This window comes from Hetaerina americana, unplaced genomic scaffold (assembly GCF_022747635.1).
Source record: "Hetaerina americana unplaced genomic scaffold, ioHetAmer1.1.p SCAF_4, whole genome shotgun sequence".
Classification (NCBI taxonomy): domain Eukaryota; kingdom Metazoa; phylum Arthropoda; class Insecta; order Odonata; family Calopterygidae; genus Hetaerina; species Hetaerina americana.
Genome location: NW_027286985.1, coordinates 103911198 through 103924686, shown reverse-complemented (window position 1 = coordinate 103924686; position 13489 = coordinate 103911198).

The following is a 13489-nucleotide window of genomic DNA, read 5'->3' as shown; positions in this document are numbered from 1 at the left end:
TATTTGAATTCTCACTCACGTGGTTCAGAAGCTTTTGGCAGATCCGCGTGCGAGTTTCCTTTTGTCCATCCAAGAGTGCTCGCGGTACCAAATTCGCACACACCTTTCTCATGCCCATTTTTTTCTCATAATTCGATGTTCATCACTATTAGAGATGTCAAGTTCATCAAAAACCATACGAACACTTTATCTGCGATTCCTGTCAAAAAAAACCTTCACTATTGCAAAATTGTCGTCACTTTTTGAAGTCGAAGGGGGTCCTGAACATTGGGCGTCTTGAACATCTTTTCTACCCTTCCTAAACAACTTGTTTCACTCAGAAACACCAGATCTGCCCATATTGTTATCACTATAATCTGCATTTTGTTCAGCCATGGGTCTCTCACAGTTTCCTCTGTTTCTCGCAAAATTTGAAGGCTTAGCGCTATTCCAATAACGGGTTAATGACGGAACGTAACGAGCTCACGTTACGTGGGCTCGTTACGTTCCGTCGTAGAGGTTTCGAAAATGAACGATCCGCACTCCGCAAAGACTGGGAATCAACTGCCACCGCCCTACAGCCTATCCTGGGACTCCCCGCCCTCGCACCCAGTCAGAGAAATTGCCGCCCGTCCGTCCGTCTGTCTATTCGGGAAAAAATATATTTTACTACTATTGGGACAGAACTTTTACAAACAGGAAAAAGCTATAGGTTACTTCTTTATAACAAGCTTTTATATCTGCTGATAATACTGTAATTTCAAAAATCTTAAAATTTATTTTAATAAGCAATTGAACCGTAAATTTCATTTTTTGGTTACAACCCTTTATTCTATAGCTTCGCACAGGAATAAATATGACAGAATGCAAATCTTAATCACGAAGAACTATCAATAATTAAAATTTCACCTACATTTAATTCCAGAAAATATCATCATTTCTTCTTATTATTCCAATTTGTAACTTCCATTCTGGAAATTATTAGGAAAAGACGACTTTTTTTAAGTTTAATAATTTTCATTTTAAATATGGATATCTCCCATAAGCTCCTGAAATTCTATAAAACATCCAATGAAATATAATAGTATTAGCTTAGTGAATGACTCTTAGAGGTCACCAGGGAATTTTAATTAAATGCAGAACGCCATTTGATGATAGTATCCGCCTGTCTCGTAGGTTCCTTAAAATCAAATTGATCTGCCTCCCCAATTTGGTCACTAACGCCCATCTTACACAACTGACCTTGGATTTATAAGACCGCAAAACCGGGGGGAGGGGGGTGCTTACCTCAGCGCTGAGTGCAGAAGTGAAGATTTTAGGATTAAAATCAACTCCAATTACAGGCAATTCATCCCATTTCCTCACCCTATTCCTTCACGACCATTTTGCATGCACAAGCATTATAAAAGTGTATATATATATATATATATATATATATATATATATATATATATATATATATATATATGTATATATATATATATATTTTATTCTCTTGAGTAAACGCTTTCACAGAAACTGTTCTTTTAAAATTCTAAGATTATTTTTAAAATAATTTAACGCCATTGTAGCGCATGATTTTATTATCAATCTGAATATTTGGAAAGAATATAAAAATATTATATAATAATTTGTCCTATACTACAATATTATGAGTAATCATCACACCTCTAAACAACCAGTGACATGTACTCAGGAATATCTGTGAGGTTGGAATAAAGTTTTAAAAGGGTCTTATCAACGGAATGAATATGAATAATGAAAATAAAATTGATTGCTGGGAGAGCTAAATGATGGCGGTATAAGAAATAGTTTATTTCATAAGTGGTAGTGTTGAAGAGATAATATAAGTAATAGAATTTAAAGTACTACGATAATGTGTAAATACAAGGTGTGATCAAAAAAAGACAAGACCGATTTTATAACTTTTATTTCTGCGGATACAGCTTAATCGAACTTGTTGCCCTCATAGCATATAGTATGCCTTGGCTGACGACACGCCTCTGCTCTCGAACCCTGCCTGGTAGGCTGCCTGAGGGATCCTCTTCAGGTCCGCCGTACAATTAGTTTTAATGTCCGCAATAGAGTGGAAACAGCGCCCTTTCAAGGTTGATTCAAACTTTGAAAACAAAACGAAGGTTTTAAGAAACACTGGGTCGGCATTGGCTCAATCCAGGAGTTCCTGAAAAATGTCCACATTATATCATGGGAAGAGTCAACCCCAGCCGTACTCTTGTAAATGGGCATAGGATGGGTGAGGGAAATTAGAGAAGATACAAGCAGTAAATCAATAAAAATTATAACAATAAATTATTATTATTATTAGGTTAACTACCGGTTAAGGTAGGTTTTTGGATGGACGTAATTACTAATTAAATAATTTGTGGCCCCTAGTAAAACACCACATCCTACTCTACATTAGGTCCCTCTTCAGCTCTGAGTACTTCCTCCCTTCATCCCGTCCAACATCCCTATCCTGTTCCTTCCCTTTCCTCTTTTGCCCAACATTCTCCCCTCTATCACAGTCTTCAACATCCCACTGCCGGTCAACACCCCCTTCATCCACTTTTCCTGCCTCCATAGGATTGCTCCCAACAAACCCCTCTCTTCGCCCACCATACCAAGTACTTCCTCGTTTGTTTTCTTCTCTGTCTATTTCACCTTCTCCATTCTTCTCCACACCCACATTTCAAAAGCCTCCAGTCTACATCTATCCTCCTGCTTCAATGACCACGTTTCCACCCCGTACATAGCTACGCTCCATATCAAAGTTTTTACGAGTCTTTTCTTAACATCCTTACTCAACGTCCCCGTCATCAACTCCCTCCTCCTTGTGAAAGCCTCTTTGCCTAGCGCAATTCTTCTCCTTACGTGCTTACTATTTTGACCGTGTTGGTGCAAAACACTACAGAGATACGTAAACTGTTCTACTTGCTCTAGTTTTTCCCTCCTATTTTAATGTTAAGCTTGGCCTTTTTCTTCCTAGAAAATCGCATAACCTTTGTTTTATTAATATTGATTCTCATCCCATACCTGTCGCACTGAATTTCCAATTCACTAAGCAATGCTTGCAGCCCCTTGGCTGACTGACAAACTAAAGCTTGGTCATCAGCAAACCTAACTGATTTTACGAATTCCCCGCCCACTTTCATTCCTACCTCCAGTTCTTCCCATGCCTCTTTAATCATTTCCTCTGCATACAGGTTGAACAGCAACGGTGATAATGGGCAACCCTGCCTTACACCTCTTCCTATCACTGCCCAACCAGACTCCCCGTTCCCCACTCGTACCTGAGCAGTCTGAGACATGTACAGGTAAAAAAACAAATAAATAACTGAAAATAAAACTAATAATAAATATCATTAAAAACTAAAAATAATTGAAATAATTAGATACCGCAAACGGTTAGAACAATGAAATGGAAGACAAATAAATCACGTACTATCTAGCTTGGATATACTATACAGCATTGATCCTTGCTAGTCTCGAGCACTCAAACGCACGTGATAAAAAAAATAAAAAATAATAAAAAATAGAATAATTATAAATGAAAATTAATCACGCTCTCTCTAGCTTGGATGTACTATGCAGCATTGATCCTTGCTAGTCGCATGCTCTCCCACGCTATCGGGGCTTACGAGAGGTTTCCCTCTGTATCAGGGGCCCACCAATCACACGTAGTGAAATAAAGTTAAAAATTATAATAAATGAAAAATAAACACGCACCCTCTAGCTCGGATGTACTATATAGCATTGATCCTTGCTAGTCACAAGCACTCACATTCAATCAGGTCTTAGGAGAGGTTCCCTCTGCGCCAGTGGCCCGTCAGTCAAACGTAATATAATAATAAAAGCAAAATTAATCAAGCACTCTCTAGCTTGGATGTACTAAGCAGCATTGATCCTTGCTAGTCGCATGCACTCCTACTCTATCAGGGCTTACGAGAGGTTTCCTTCTCCGCCAGTGGCCCGCCAATCACTCACTTGCTTGGGTATGCGAAGACGCCTTAACCCTTGCAAAACTCACTCACTCACTCACAGGTCTACCGTGGAATTTCTTCCGACATTAGTACTGAGACTCTAATAGTTATATAATAGTCTAATGTTAGTACTGTGACCTCTAATTTCCCTCACCCATCCTATGCCCATTTACAAGAGTACGGCTGGGGTTGAATCTTCCCATTATATTCATACGGCCCTAGTTACCGTTCGCTTTGTACACTATCCTCAATATTTTTGCCTCTGTTCATCAGTCAGCGCCCGCGAGACGAATTTTGATGCGACGCGCGTCATGCCCAAAATGTCTGTCAAAATTGTCTGGAAGGATCCAAAACTAATGTTCACTTCCTCGGCTATCTCCAGAATAGTTAAACGGCGATTTGTTAGCACCAAATCGTTCACTAAATTGACATGGTTGGGGTCTGTTGAAGTGGAAGGCCGTCCCGTTCGCCAATCGTCTTCATCTGTCCGCCCAGTTCTGCCCGATTTAAAACGAGTGTACCACTCAAACCCCTGGCTTCGAATCATAGCGTCAATAACAAAGGCTTGTTGAATCATTCCAAATATCTACGTAGCACTTTTGCCAAGTTTGAAACAAAATTTCACGCATACACGCTGCTCCTCTAGCTCCTTCGTTGCTGCCGTTGCATGTGGCAACGAACAGGTTAAGACATGTACCGCTGCTGCTGCGTAGCGAGTGCACGTAAAAAAACGCAAAACCTCTCGTTTTAGGCGGCAGATGTGTCGCCAGATGGCGCACTGTGTCTCATTTCGATCCGTTGAATGGTTTGCACAGAATAAAATCAGTCTGGACTTTTGTTGATCACAACTTGTATAACCGTGTTTCCACATGTTATTATACGTATGAAATATAAAAGAAATTACCGACTTCAAAGACCTCGTTTCCATGATCAAAATAATACACTTATGGATGTCTCTTCCACAATGGGGAAGAATAAAATCACACTTTATATAAAATGTAGACTTTTATGCATTAATTATACGTATTCCGCGACCGGAAATGTTTTCTTGAAGACATTTCCTGGTTGCCGTAGTGGTCAAACTGAGGATCAACTTAAACAGAGATACGTCAGTAGCCTAGAAGGGAAAGTGTGTTAAAAGTGCAGAAAATAAAGCATGTTTGATGCAAATACTGAAAAATAACTGGTGATTACTTTGAAAGAATTGTTAAGGGAAATTAAGTTTGACAGGAGTTGAATAATGGGGAATTAACGGTCCCTTTCGATTCAATTATTTCGATCGATGAAAAAGCACACCTCCCTCGACTACCAGCGAATGTCAAGTAATTTTGGTTGAAAACGCGGTCTCCTTTTAAATTTTTTGATAGTCCTAAGAAAATGGGGTCTCCGGTTAGGCGGTTTTAGTCTTTGTAGCCGTACCGTCGCCTCTACAACAGGGTCGGGGAGCAGCCGTGTGGCGAGAGGTCGTCGACGGGATTTGCGTGATAAGAGTCACTCTAAACCCTCGCTTACCATCCATTTCTTGGGTCAGAGACACGCGACCACAAAATTGGTAGACTCGACAAAAACTTCTCTTCGCACGCATTACCATTGCAGGCCAGTGCAGTGCGGGGCATGTCGAGGAAGGACATGAATTCAACAGAGTCTGCATAACGATGAAACGGAACAGAACCCGGGGGGGGGGGGGTAATTGAAATGTTGTGAAGAGACAGAAACGATTGCGGGTAACTTGCTCGGAAGCACGGACGAAACGAGCACTAGTAAGAGTACGCAAAACCGCGGACGCAATATGAAGTGAGACTCGGTGCGCCTAACATCTGCTTTGAGTGAACCCTTCGAAGAATTAGAGTAGGGAATGAAATAACCAATAAATACCAACATTATAGTTGATACTATAGAAAGATATTGGTTCAGTTTACTCTTTATTCAAACTTTTGCCAAAAATAAACGTTTATGACGCATTTTCAATCATATTATTTTAGGATGGGAGTAAATACTCAATTTAGTGAGAGAAAAATTGGGAGAAAGACGAAATAAGGACTACAGAAAGTAGATTTTGATGAACTTTGGGGAAAAAAGTGTCAAGGAAGGGAAAAGATTAGCAACTGACGGAGAATAATGAGAGTAGAGTTTATTACTTCAGTGTCACGGATTTTGGAATTTCACTCTGATACAATAATGGGTCTCCTTGCAATGTATTGCATGTATTAAATGTTTACGTTACAGCAGTAGGCATAATGTGCTTAAGTGAGAGTTCAAGAAGGATTGTTGGGAAAGAAACACGCCACTGATGTTCGTGAAGGAGAACGATGTTCGAGGTTATCGCCATAGCATTGAGGAGATAAAAATATATTCTAAAAACGACATTGAATCTCTTCCGTTTGAGGAATGAGCGAAAGGATAACGGCGAGAAAATATATTTTCTTAATCTGAATATTAAACAGTAAAATGTTATGTATGCTAAACATTAAATATTCTAAAATGATAGTGCATAATATGACTTCTAAATTAAAATACGTATTCAAATTTGCATATTTTCAGCGCAAACGTCCCAACCGTAATTTTTTACGTTGAAAATATGCATATTTGTATATTTTAGTTTATAAGTCATATTATGCACTGCCATTTTAGACAAAATAATGTTTAATAACATATTACTGTTTAATATTCAGATTAAGATAATATATTTTTTCTCTCTGTCATTCTTACGCTCATTCATCAAACGGAAGAGATTCAATGTCGTTTTCACAGTATATTTTTATCTCCTCAATACAGTAAAATTCCAAAACCCGTAGTACTCAAGTAATAAGCTCATTACTCTCATTAAGCACTGTTCCGTTTCTTCGTCACGCAGACTCCGTTGAATCCAGGTTCATTTATCTATATGGAATTTCCATCCTGCAGATCGGGTGCAAGAAAATATTGCGTGTTGGACAACTGTCTGTTGTATATGTGCTCTGTCGTTGGCATATTTCTCTGCAATACTAGTTGGTACATTCCCGGTGGTGTCGTTCTCCTGGTGTTTCACCAAATGTGGCCGGAGATACGGGCGCCCCTCCCTCGCCAACACGTTGGCTCCCATGATCGGGAGTTGTTTAGTGGGTTGTCTAACCCCAAGGATGCTTTCGTACCATTTTTCGAAATTCCTTTTTCTCGGTGACATCCGTGTGGAATAATAACGCGTGCCCGGGAAGAAAACACTTGGTTCCATTACCAAACCCAAAATTAGTACGGTCACAACTCACTAGATGTCCTTCTCTGAATCTTACGTGTTCAAACATTCATTCTAGACGGATCATGTCGGTATGCGTGGAACTTTAGGAGTGTATTGTATTTAACTGATTTACTATATTTGAATCAAACAATAATTGTTTGATTGATTACAATAAATGGATTGATTTAATTTGAAATTATTAATTGCTTTTTAAATTTAATTAAAAATGATACACCCGGAGTTTTTATTTTAGCATACTAGATAAAACTCTTTTTTTACTGATTAACGACCTTGCCTGTATCCCTATGAGATAATCCATCGTTCAATAAGTTCCGACACTAACTGAGAAAACAACATTTTTTTCGCAAAATTAATTTTTATTCATCAACATAATCACCTTCAAGAGCTACACAATCATTCCAACGCTTTCCTAACTTTCCCATACCATGCTTGTAAAACGATTTGTATACTTGCCCTCAAAATAAGCTTCAGTTGATCAGCGATGACTTCCTCATTCGAGCCAAATATTTTTTCCTGGAGCATCTTTTTGAGATCAGCAAACAGCCATTAGTCGCTGGGGGCTAGATCTGGAGAGTGTTGTGGGTGGGGAAGCAGATGGTTGGGGAGCCCAACTCGTTCAATTTGGCCATTGTTTTCATTGACTTGTGGCACTGTGGCACATTGTCATGATGAAATATGATTTGTTTCTTCTTCGTGTGCTGTTGTTTTTTGCGATTTCCTCCTTCAAAAGCACCAATAACTCAATTCAACAGTCGCTATTGATAGATTTTCCATTTTCCAAGAAGTCGATGTAAATTATACCTTGCGTATCCCAAAATAATAACCCGTTCAAAAAGTCCCGGGACTTATTGAATGATGGGTAACATTATAAAACACCATCAAATTAATGGCGAATGAATTCATAACTGGTATAAATGAATGTCGGAATATATTTATTATTGTATATTAAGTGTCCAAACTGGTCTGTCTCGTTTATTTATTAAGCTGATGAAAATTTCAAAATGGATCCCTTAGGTTACTCTATATTCATCTGAAACACGCATAAGCAGGAATACTTGACACCAAGAGGTTACGTATACTACCTTCCTTAGATCTTAGTTTGGCCTTTAAAAAAAATAAATTTTGGAATACTAATTTCACCCACATACCAATTCCTCCGAAAGTTTTGGCCAGTGTGAAATCTGCAACCCGATATTTATGCCGACCCCGGTGGCGGCGGGGTAAAGTCCTCGTCTGCCATTCCTAGGGTCGCGGGTTCGATTCCCGCCTGGGTGAGTCCTCCACCTAGGGCTTGGGTGTTTGTAAATGTGTCCATTGTTATCGTTGTTAATAGTTCGATGTAAAGGCCAAAATGTGCTGTTTTCGAACTAATACTGAATAAATAAAAATAAAATAAATAAATAAATAAAATAAATTTACGTGTATTTTTGAACAAGCGATTTTCTGTGTACAGACTCAAGCATCCGTTAGGTAACTTTACTACTGGGACTATGCGAGTTGTTCTGTTTTCATGTGTTCATGATGAACCATAATACATTTCTAATCTATTTCATCCGGTACTTGCGACCAGATGTGAAGTCAATGGACATAATTTATCGCTCTTTTACATTACTGATAAACTGGGTAATGTAGCAATCACAGGAACTCAAAAGGAGTAAAATGGAAAAATTGTAAATTCCTGAGGCTCCAGATGTATATCAGCTGAACTATTTTGTGTCTAAACACATATTTAGGAACAGCGTAATTAAATTGAGCAGATTTCCGGGAGTGAATGTAGATTCAGATCATGGGTTAGCTCCAACGAAAATAACGTCAGTTTCAAGAGTAAAAAGCAAGAAAAACGGTTAAGAAAAAGGAATGTTGATAATTGTGAATAAAGAAATAAATGAATGTGTATAGAAAGAAGGAGGCAACATGAAACATTTTAAGATGAGTAAGACCTAGATTAACAACCTTCATCAAAATATTAATGCAGATAATTGTTTTGCTAACGGGAACCACGAATAGCACGTGTATATAAAAGGCAAAGTCTACCCATCAGAAGTAGCCTTTGAATTACTACAATCAAACAAAACTACGCGTGAGTCCTCCTCCTAGACCATGAACTCTTTTTATCTCTGCAGTATTAATTTCTCCAGTACTCCGTAAATCCCACTAGTCACTAGTCAAAATAGCCCATTCTCTTTCTTCCAACTCCCCACCTACCTAGTCTTAGCCTAATCCCCTTCTATATCCATCTTAGCGCCTCAGCAGGTACGTCGAAAAGTGACGTTGATAATAGGCAACCAACCCTCTCTTAATCTCCAGTCTGTCAGTACTCATTCAAATTCTCCATCCATTGCCCTGCTTTTGCCTTTTGATTTACTTAGAGGTTTTAACGAGTAGGTCACCTTTCCCTCCAGTCTACGGTTATGTCACACAATTGTATCATTTACGTTTTCTACTCCTCCCGATAGGGAACATTGAAATCTAGAAAGTTTAGGTACATATATAGTCTCTTTGTACTGATTACGCCCTCTTGGTTGACACATTTACTTTATCTGTAGTACCTACATCTCAATTGTAACTTGAAGAAAGCCTCAAAGCCTCTTTATTAGGCCTGCCATTCTAGTCCTTCCCTTTACAGCTACGTTTTACAATATTATTGTCTCTTTACTTGATTTTGAACTTCGCCATATAAGGTCTTATCTGCCCAGCTTTTTTAGCCACAATTTACAAAACATTATATTTCAAACAATACCTCTATTATCTTGTCCTGTATTGATATTTTCAAGGATTCACAGCAATAAAACTCCTCGCGTTGGTCTTGATGAAGGTTTCCTATCATCCATTCCTAGACTTCGGATTCTCAGAAGCTCCTCTTTACCAAGGAAAGCTCTCCCGTTCTGCTGAAGCCTGCTGTTTATTTATTTTTTGGATACCCCATCTTTGGTTATCCTACACCCAAGGCAGCAGAGATCATGCACCCCTCCCATCTCTATCCCTTAACTTTAGTATTTTCTGTTTGTCGTAAAAAATTATATTTACTGAATATTTATTCCGTTTTTCTCAACACCTAAGCTAAGCTCTCCATCGCCTTCAGGTAATACCTTCAGGCAATACCATCAGAAAATATTAAAATGTAAATAGCTATCATATGAATTTAAGAATGCTCATAAAGTTCGTTCTCAGCTCACAATTTACATCATATCACGGGCAAAGCCTTAAGGAGATATCTACGCATGGCTCTTGACTCAGAGGGAATGGGAAAGAAAAGTCTCGGATGAGGATCGAGTTTAATGAAAATTGAATATTTATTCTGCTTCATACTTTTCTAAATGCACTTCTATTATCAGATCACACTTAAGCTGATGGAAAAGTAATATCAATCGAGTACGGTGAGTAGGCGAGGTAGTTTGCAATAAAACCGCCCCGCCGTAGTTCTCTGCCAGCTCCAAGGAAAGGTGGTTCGGTCACTTGCTGCGAGATGCAAAAAGCTCAGACGTGCACTCTGGAATATTCATGAATAAGTTGGATATTCCCTTGGGTGTTCACGGATTCCCGGATCTCTGCACTTACTCCCTTCTGAATATCACAAATCCCTTTTCCGAACAGGTGACTTTTTATAAAGAATAAAATCGCGTAAAGAGTTGGCAAACTAGAAGGCCCTTTAAAATTAAATGTTTATGCGTAGTGTTCAGTAGAGTTGAAAACATTTTCTAAAACCCTTCTCAATCAGTGGTTCATGAAATAAAGTCCTATTGCTTGTACTGCCTGTGAATTAATTACATTGTTCGGGAATATAGAAATAAGACGAGCACAGTGCGCAATCATAATTTTTCCGGTGCTTCCAAAGTACGATACTTACTACAACAACACCTATTTAAAACAATTCCCTCCCACAACTTACAAATATATTTCTATCATATTAAATAGTCGAAATAAATAAAATTAAGCCTCAATGAATACATTAATTTAATTATAGGCAAATGATTAACCAGAGAAGGTCGACACCAAATCAATAGCCACTATTGCAAAATCAGATATGCTACCAAGGTTAATTTATGATAAATATTAATAATAAACAGCATTATAGTTATTTCTTCAAATAGAATTATATATTAAAATACTGCATATTTCTGAATTAAGTGGTTATGAATCCAAGCGAATGATATGCTCATAACATTGAACTATAATAATATTTGGCGAGGTATTTTTCTACTTAATAATTGGTTTCTAAGCAATTTTGATTAAAGACCAATAATAACGTTAAAAATTTAATGAAGATCAAATAGCTCATATTCCTATCATATTTTTCTCATTTCAATAGTTTTGCGATATCATCCTGGTAAAACGTATCAAATGAAGTGGCAAAATTGGAAATTGCAAAACATAAATGGCTAAATTCTTCTGCCAACCACCTCGGGGAAAAATATCGCTTTTTGCTTCAAGAATATACAACAGTATTCATGGCTATAATGGATTGGAACTTAAACATGATTTCCTGCTTCACAATGAGATGTTTGGGTAAAAAACTCTCGGGTTTCAACCGGGTCGATTTATTCATTTCCTTCTCAGGTGTTTAGATGCACGACTTGCCCATTGTCTCATGGATCCAGGAATAATCGAAAGGTAAAGCAAATAGGAAATTGACTGGATGAACACCCGACACATTGTCACTGTGAATTACAAGTATTTTTTGACAAAAGTAACGTAAAATTGACTCGAGAGCTGCTCAATTTTAAAATGTTTTATAAGGTACAGAATATTAAAATTCCATTTTTTTTAATTACTTAAAATTATTCTTAAGTTTCATTATATTATAAAGTATTGCTTAAAAAAGCCTATTTCTTTCTCGTAAATATTTGAAAAATACTGTCATACGTGATACTAATTTTGGTACTAATTTTTCCTAATTGTAATCCTTTCTGAAAATAGTTCAGAAAATGCAAGTAAATACGTCAATGCACGAGTTAAATGTATCAACGTAAATTTTAATAAGATTTGACACTACATTTTCTTATGGTTTAGCTAAAACATGTAAAAATAATTATTTCTATCAGATAAATTTTCAATTTTAAATTATTGGAATGATTCGCAATTTTCGGTTAAGTTTCACTATTTGCTTTCCGTGTTAAGCCATTTATATACTCTGCAGCGTCATAAAAGTTGAGGAACAAGCCAGCTGGCACCCGAATATGGCAGGGACGGAGTCGCCCCCGTCGTAAAGAAGGCTCCTCCCTTCCATATCCGGACGTATAAGGTCATCTTTGCGTTGTGGACATTACAATCATTTTGGAATCCTTCCACGCGTTCTGCTTCCATTTTTTCACGGTGGTTCGCGCGCCGGTGCAACCAACTACGGCGACTCGATTACCGACGGAGGAAGTGATTCACAATCGTCATGAACAGATCGCACGCACGCGTCCAAGGACGTGAAATTTCGTTCGCTTTGCAAGTGAATGAGGGATTCAATTACAGCCAACTCTATTGCAAGAGAGTGGGCTAATCAATATCTGCCCAATAAGGACGCTGACTAGCTCAGTTTGACAATTTCAGTGCCTCTGATATTTGAGAATTATTTATCTCAAGAAGAAAAATCACTCTTCCTACCTATTCTTTTACTCTGCACAAAATATCCTACCTATTCCTTCCTCCACTTACTGTAACTACTACGAGGATAATTTGATAAACTCTTCGAATGGAATAGAAATAAACAACTTACCTCAGCAAAATGTTTTTTTTATTTTTCAAGGTAGTCTCCCTGTGGACTAATGCACTCGGTCCAGCGATGTTCCGATGTCTTTATCCCATCTCGGATATTAGATTCCTTCAGGCCTGCAAAATACCAGTCTACTTCGGCTGTTACTTCTTTGCTCGAAGAGAATCTCCGTCCACCGAGAAAATTTTGAGCTTGAGGAATAGATGGAAATCTGATGGAGCCAAATCAGGCGAAAAAGGCTGGTATGGCTACAACTCGTATCTTAGTTTACATATTTTCGCCATGGCAACGACACTTTGTGTAGTTGTGCATTGTATTGATGCCAAATGGCTTTCTTCCTTACCAAACCTGACCATTTTTCGTGAATCTTTTGCTGCAGTTAATCCAGGAGGCTGGCTTAGTATTTTCCAGAAAATATTTTGACCATTGGGAAGATATTGTATCTGCAGAACCTCTTTCGCATGCCAGAAAACTGAAGCCACCACCTTTCCGGCCGACCGAATTGCTTTTACTTTCTTTGGTAATTGTGAATCAATATTTCCACTGATTTGATTGCTGTTTTGTTTATGAGGTATACTAGTTAGACCCAAGTTT